Source organism: Chenopodium quinoa, unplaced genomic scaffold (assembly GCF_001683475.1).
Source record: "Chenopodium quinoa cultivar QQ74 unplaced genomic scaffold, ASM168347v1, whole genome shotgun sequence".
Taxonomy (NCBI): Eukaryota; Viridiplantae; Streptophyta; class Magnoliopsida; order Caryophyllales; family Amaranthaceae; genus Chenopodium; species Chenopodium quinoa.
This window is the reverse complement of record NW_018745454.1, coordinates 4726185-4733329: the sequence shown is the minus strand read 5'-3', so window position 1 is coordinate 4733329 and position 7145 is coordinate 4726185. Positions and strand designations below refer to the sequence as shown.

Below are 7145 nucleotides of genomic sequence, written 5' to 3'. Positions count from 1 at the left end.
TACTATTTATACAAGAATGACTTGTATACCTAGTAGGGTTTTCAAAATGATAAAGATGTTAAATTTCCTAATCTCAAATACACGGTTTTTAGTAAATTAGTTTAGAAGAAAAATCTTTTCGAAAAAGATAAGGAAAGATATATTTAAAAAGAATAATATCTTTTTATCAAACCGATTTTAAGAAATAAAACTTGTAGAAAATCTTTTCCTAAAATCTATCTTTTTATGTTTTTCGTTTTTAAGATTATTTACCAAGCAACTTGTCACGCTTCTAATAGGTTTCGTGCAAATCATACTTAACATATTTAACAACCAATCTAGAAGATAAAATCTAAAAGAGTTGCTGCGCCGATTTATTCTGCACTTGAGGATTACTTGGACTGCACGCAAACCAGGACAAGTTCCTACTGTTTTCAAGTTCCTGTTAGGGAACGTTCCCGTTAAGGAACTTAAATATTTCTTGTTATAGAACTAAGTTCCTGTTAGGGAACTCTTCTTTTATCTTGATCAACCTTTTTTAAAAACTTCTTCTTCGCGTTCTTCTTAGATGAGGCTACTCTTTCCACCACCAAGGTCTACTTCACCTGTTGCTAAGTGAAACACTAAAAGAAACCTTTAGTTAAGTTTGCTTGAGTTTAAGTCTATCATCATCAAAACCTTAAGGTTCGACACACCCCAAATACTACTCCATGTATAGCTCGGGTCGTAACCTTTTTTCACTCCAAAAAATCAACATTTTCTATGTGACACCCTATATTTTTTTTTTGGTGTTTAATTTTCTATGTTACACCCTTTATGCTTTTTAAATTTTTTTTTATCCATTGACTTAATCCTATATTCTTAAATCTTAATTATACAATCACACAAATATTGATACTATATCCTACTAATATCATCGTTTTTTAATTACTAATTTTATTTTACTAAAGTAATTAGTGAATATGCGAATTCAAGTTTAAAATTACTCGATTTTTTTTTCATCCCTGCTATATCCTATATTTTTGTACAAACACACACACACATGCATATATATAATACAAGAAGAAAATGATTTCATTAATGAAAGATAGTCAAACGACACTTACAAACAATTCCTAGGAAATCTAAAATTCCATTACAAGTACAAATCACATATATTAGAACTAGTTACATCGCAAATTCAATCAATGATTGCCTTAAAAAAAAAATCTTCACCAGAAGCAATACAATCTGTGAGTTAGCACTAATTCGACTTCAGATCCACGGATGAATAGTTATTTGGGTGAAAAAACTCATGTATCCTTCTAGATGTTTTTTGAAGATTGTGAAACCCTAAATCTTCAAACTTTAATTGGCAGATGAACAAACACATAAATTAAACCTAGGATAAACACTATCATAGAGATGAGATCCATTTATTGAAAGCAATTGAAAGGTTTTTTGGGGCTTAATTACCACAATTAAAAACACTGGTAAAGCCCCTCCAAAAATTTACAATTGAGACTAGGAGAAAAGAGACCAGAGAAAAGGAGAAGAGTGAAGAAAACCTTCAAAAAAGCAATAAAAAAAATCTAACAATAGAGGCTAAAAAAACTTGGAGAAACCTGGAGAGAACCCAAGGAGAATACCTAAAGGGAATCCATTTATATTTACAAAAACTTTTTAAGCTCTGGATTACTTCTAATTTTTATGCCAAAAATTTTTTAAGCTCTGGATTACTTCTAATTTTTATGCTCTTGATTACTTCTAATTATATAATGCATCACCAGAGCCCAAATTAGTTAGAGTTTAAAAATCTAATGATAATTCAATTATCAAATTTGTGTTCTTTATTATAGGGCAAAAAAAATTAAAATCTATAAACAAATAGAAAAATTGTTTTAGTTTGAAAGACGGCGTTATAGCCTTGAAGAACAGGGCTTTTGTCCAGTTAGGTGGTCAATTTAAACTCTATTAATTAGGATGGGCTTAATATATAGGCGTAATTTGAGGTTTCAGGCATATGACAAAACTTTAAAGATTGAGCCCAACAGTTGAAATATTGTATCTCAAATTAGGACCAAAAAACAACAGTTGGACTTATTGGTTGGGCCTAAAAAGTGTTGATTCTTGCCTTTTGATTTTGATAAAAAATTTCTTTGGTAAGACAAATGGGGGGTTATTGTTCCATTCCAAGATTTATAAAGGACGGATTCTACGGAAGTATATCCCAAACTAATTAAGGAATGGGATAAGATATATTTTTTTTTTACTCGACTAATTAGAACTTAGAAACTATTTCCTCCACATAATATATTTGAGTTTGTGTTTTTTCACAGTATTTAAAAAATAGGACGAGAAAGTGGACTTACTATAATATATCCCTCAACTGTTGGCGTTGTAAACAACTATTAAAATTACGAAAACAAAATGAATACATTTTTTTTAAACCAACAAAATGAATAAATGTGTATACTACTATATCGGTTGTGTCTATCAAGAATTAAAAATCAGATCTTTACCGAGCTGGATTCCATCCTTGAAGACATTCTAGCTCTTAGCTGTAGCTTTAATTCCATTTCTTTGTTCATGTAAAACGTGAAGGCAACATGGTTCCACAATCTTTTAGCTAGGTTCTTCCCTTTTGGTGATAAGCAAATCTGGGTTAGTCATAGCCCCCCGATATTGCACCTTATGTATTGATGGATAAGCTTGCTTTGAATGAATTATATGCCCGGTTGTTCTCAAAAAAAAAAAAAAAAAAACTTTAAATAGATTTTTAATCCCCTAGTGAATTAGAAAATCTAGCTCCATTCAAAATTTAAAAGGTGTCTTATTTGTGAAATTATAAGATAGAACGTACAAATTAAAATAAAAGGAACATGATGAATATTGAATAATAATGATATGGTAACGTTTAAAAAGCAAAGAAAATGGCTAGTATCTCACATGTTAGCTGACCAAAATTCAAATGATGGCAAACGGTTATACATTTGGAAGAAGTGAAACTTAAGAAATTTGGTATGAGCTACAACTAGCTTTGCTATTTGTAGTGCTTAAAAAGGAACTCAGTCAAGTTGGTGGAATCCTTACCAATTCAATTTTGAGTGCAATCGTGCCAATTACCCGCAATCATAACCATTGATAAAAAATTTAAAACAACTTGTAAAAATAGTAGTAATATTAGCAATCAGCAAACGGCCAAAAATTATGCATCTAATTTTCGTATAAATTTGTAATGACATACTTTATCATTTGACATTTGATACTAGATGTGTCGGATTTTGATACTTTGACACGAGCTTGTAAAAAAAGTTATACATGAACTGTGTATATTGTGTTGTGATACTACTATATGCTTAGGATTCTTACATACCATACCTTTACTTTCTCTTTTTACACTAGAAACCTCTTCGTCAAGTGTGGTAGGAATCCTATGGAATCATGACCATTACATATGATGTAGACTTGCATGCTCAACTTATAATTAGAGATCGATAATCACTGAAAATTTTACATTTTATTTTAAAGATCCCTTGGATACCAATTTCATTCTACAGGTAGCTCCTTAAAAAGGAGACAAAGACTAGACCAAAGTCATACATGAAGACAGATTAATTATCCTACACAACAAGAAAAAAGGAAGTCGAGTTTTACAGCCAAAAAGGGGTTTCATGTACTCGTATAGTTTGTTTGTAAATGAGAATCTCATATAATTAACATCTTTTCTCTTTTATGTTTAACTTTGTATTCTTCTTCAATTAAAATTGCTTTAGGGCATCAGGGTTAAAGATGAGAACAAAACGTGGGTGTAATGAGTAAACCTCAACTAACTTTTGAAAAAAATCAAATAAGAAAGAACGATAATATTACTCGTACATACTATGAAATATGTCAATCATATGCTAATGCGACAAAATGTATATTAATTATGAATAATACAAATTAGATTTGAACGAATAAAAGAATTGCTACAAGAATTTAAAGTAGACAAACCATCCAAGCTGGTCCTTTAAATATATATTTTTTTTTTCAATTAACAATACAATTGGATCAATCAAGGACTTAAATGGCCCTACATTGGTTACCCTGACTATTTGGCAAGGAGTTTGAGCCCTATCTCCCCCTCCCAATTTCACCTATAAATAAAATAATTAAAACCAACAAATTCTTGGCTCAAAAGTCATAAAACCAACCTTTTGAACCAACTATTAAAAATTCTGCTCCTACCATATGAACAAGATTATGCCCTAGAGATGCTGTATGCATTCCATGGCATATATAGGAGTATCCAAGGTTGAAACCAATGCCAATATGTGATTCCAACCTTATAAAAATATGCTTAAAAAAAATAAATTAACTTATATAATTTCCTCCTAACCATCCTTCCTATTGTTCCTAAATGACTCCTACAACTAACTATATTTCTAAAAATGAAACACGTATGATAACGGAATGCTGACGTGTAAAAAAACTAGCTATTGATCGGTAGAGTGATCGCGCACAATGGTGTTAGATGATCAAAATCCGATCATACATTCTTGAAGCTCTTGCTGTCGCGCATATCATGACTAATGGCGAAATGTGTTAGTGTTTATAACATTGGACAACTGCTAGGTAGATGAGATTTGTTCAGTAGTTGCTCCAGTGGTTATGGCTTGAGGATGACCTGCAGATACAACTGGTACCCCTACCGTTGTTGTCACACCTGCACCCAATATTATAAGTTGAGATATTACTCCGTACTACCTTTCCTATACCAACACAAAATAATTATTATAAAGTTAAAAGTTATGAAAATAATTAGTTAGGATTGAATAATAAGGGGTTAAATATCCATACTGCCCATACTTAAGTTTAATTAGTCATTAGGGATGTTAATGTTGCCATATGTTCTTATTTTACCGATCTTGGTACTTTAGAGGAATAGACTTTTTCAAAAGATGAAAAAATGATCTAAGCTTAATATTCGGGACCAAAGTAAAAACTAAGCCAACATTGACCATTTAGGCAGAGCATAAACATCATTTCATATGGTACAAAGGACCATTGTCATACTCCATGTATTTTAGCGCTCTAAAGTACAGAATGCACAACAAATGATGTGGAGCCACATCATTTTTTACCACAATAGAAATCAAGAGAGAATGAAAATGTATGTAGAGGTAAACAACATAACAATTAAAATCGTAATCAATCCCAAAGGTAAGGCGACTACCTATAAAAGATGTATATATGATAAAAAATAAAAATTACTACGTACCTGCGGAAGTAGTAGTCGTAGGCAAAGCCATAGTTGAAGAGGGAAGTGATCTGATAAGATCCCGGCGGAGTTGAGATGCTGGGGTAATATAGGGTATTGTTGTACCGTCTGAGGATATTGGACTCCAAAACCATGACCTTGGATACTTTGGGCATATGGCCCATAATATGGGTAATAATTGGGAAAGTACCCTATTGCCCCCGAACCACCTCCTGTTGCTGCTGCTCCTCCTCCGGTTGTTGGGTAGTAAGGTGTAAATTGTTGTCCATATACACCATAGTAATTCTGTGACTCAAAAGATTTAAATTTGACAAATAAAATAAAAGTGAAAGAAGTTACATATAATAGAGTAATGCATGCAGCTAGTACTACTTACCATATGATGGTACATTGTATCATATCATGTGCATACCCAGTGAATCTGCAAATAATCAATGACAAAAAAACAAAGTGAAACATATTGGATTAGTAAATTTTGAAATTTGATCTAGGACAACAAATTTAAACCACCACATATCATATGTAATCGTTGTACATTACAATAAATCACTAAGTTGTTCAAGTTATTTCTAAATGCCAGCTAAATATCGTGCAATTCATTGTATATCGTATTTCCGTACTATGGTAAAATACTTGTACTTAGTAAATGTGGGATTTTTGAATAACATGTGGAATTGTAGATAGTTGAAGGTTTGCTAGAAATTATATAATGTAAATATGAAAAGAAAATTTGAATTAGACAGACTCCAATAATGGTAACTTTAAAGAAAACAGCATTTGCCCATTCACATCAATTCCTCTCTCTTGATTCTCTCCCTCTCTCTGTGAAGCAACACTTTGCCAACCATTATGCAGTCAAATACAGTAGTTTGGGTCTTTGACCAATCTTTATCTTTTAATAAAAAAAATAAAAAATTGCATGCCAGGGTATTTTTATTGGCTCCAACATCAGTACCATTGAGGTATCTGGAAATGGGGGCCGTGATATTTTTATTTTGATCATTTATTCATCCAATAACAAGCTCACCCCTCAAATGAGTATAACAACTATTTCAATATATACAATGCAGCTACTATACAATTACAAGTAACTTATTTTTGTTAATTATTCTCTTCGTTCCATTAAGATTTTTCTGTTTAATAAAAACGGATGTCCTATTAATCTATTAAGAATTCAGATAATTAGAAGCATAAAACTATTAAGTAATTAACATAATAACTCACCCATAAGCTGAATAAGGGTAGGGCGGTTGAGCAGAAGGCTGATGAAAGTATGGTGATGAAGATGAACCTGGATAGGCAGGTGCATTCAATAAACCTGATGATGGTCTAAACCTTCCTCCTCCTGCAACTGTATTCGACAATTCTTACAAATTTCTTGCATGCATGTTCTAAAATCTAAATAAAAAACCAAAAGGTTCGGTTAATCTAATCATGATCATTATATCATCACATGGAATTATGTTAATCATGCTTAAGAAAAAGTTAAATACTGTACAATGCAATAGTAACAGTCATAAACAGTCAAATTCTTCAACGTTTAGTTCCTAGAACTCTATTATTATGCAAACATTCTCATACTATATACAAGTAATACTGTTAAGTACATGTATGAAGGAGGAGACTAAAAGAGGAGAAGAGAAAGAGAGAAAAATAGAAGAGGAATAATAAAAGAGTATTTATATAAGGAAATATAAAAAATATGGACAGAGAGATATGCGGAGGGGGTACGGGTAGGGGTAGGGGGTGCGCGCACTATGGTGTTATTGAGATAATGCCTAGCTGGAAATTGAATAAACTGTTCAAGACGAGAAAGCTACTAATGAGATGGGCTTGTCAAAAAAAAAAAACTAATGAGATGGGATTTGCGGAGTTTTTTTTTTTTAATTGAACGGACTTTTTAAATACTCAATATTTTATACTA

The 7145-nt window shown here is 31.8% G+C and overlaps 1 pseudogene; it reads right to left on the bottom strand.

Annotated features, from left to right (window-relative positions):
• Nucleotides 1–3992: 3992 nt before the first annotated feature.
• On the bottom strand, nucleotides 3993–6862 carry LOC110714133 (annotated as a pseudogene).
• Between the last annotated feature and the right edge of the window lie 283 nt (nucleotides 6863–7145).